Consider the following 731-nt stretch of genomic DNA (forward strand, 5'->3'; position numbering starts at 1 on the left):
TAAATTTTAATATTAATGTGAATAAATATATTATCCAACTAATAGATGATGCGAGGTACATTAAAATTAGTAATTAAAAAGCTTTTATAATACTTTGAGTTTCAATTCAAATTGAATATTTATTTTTTTTTAAACATAACACTTATGATTTAAAAAAAAAATTATGATTTCTTAGTTAATTATTTTCATAAAATTAACATATTTTTTTAAATTCATACAAATTCTTTTAGAAAATATGAATTTTTATTTTCATATAATTAATTATTTTTTATAAAATTTTATTTAAAATTAAGTAAAATGATTATAATATATTAGAATCAAAATAAGTGTGCATAGCTAGTATTAATCGGATTTCTTACACATATGAAATTCTTTTTATAATAAAATTCTAGATTAAATTTTAAATTTATATATTTTGTATATTGTAATAAAGTAATAAATATTAATAATTGATTAAAAAAAAGCCCTTATAGCATTTTAAGTTTCTGGATATATATATATATATATATATATATATATATATATATATATATATATATATATATATATATATATATATAATTTACTATATTTTATTTAGAAAAAACATGAATTTATAATTTTTTAGTTAATTATTTTTCATAAGATTGCTATATATTTTTTAATGCTTCCATGCAAATTGTTTTTTTTAAATAATTTTTATTTTAATTAATTTTTTCTTATAAAATTTTATTTTGAATTAAGTAAAAATT

The sequence above is a fragment of the Hevea brasiliensis genome, chromosome 7 (assembly GCF_030052815.1).
Source record: "Hevea brasiliensis isolate MT/VB/25A 57/8 chromosome 7, ASM3005281v1, whole genome shotgun sequence".
NCBI classification, from domain to species: Eukaryota; Viridiplantae; Streptophyta; class Magnoliopsida; order Malpighiales; family Euphorbiaceae; genus Hevea; species Hevea brasiliensis.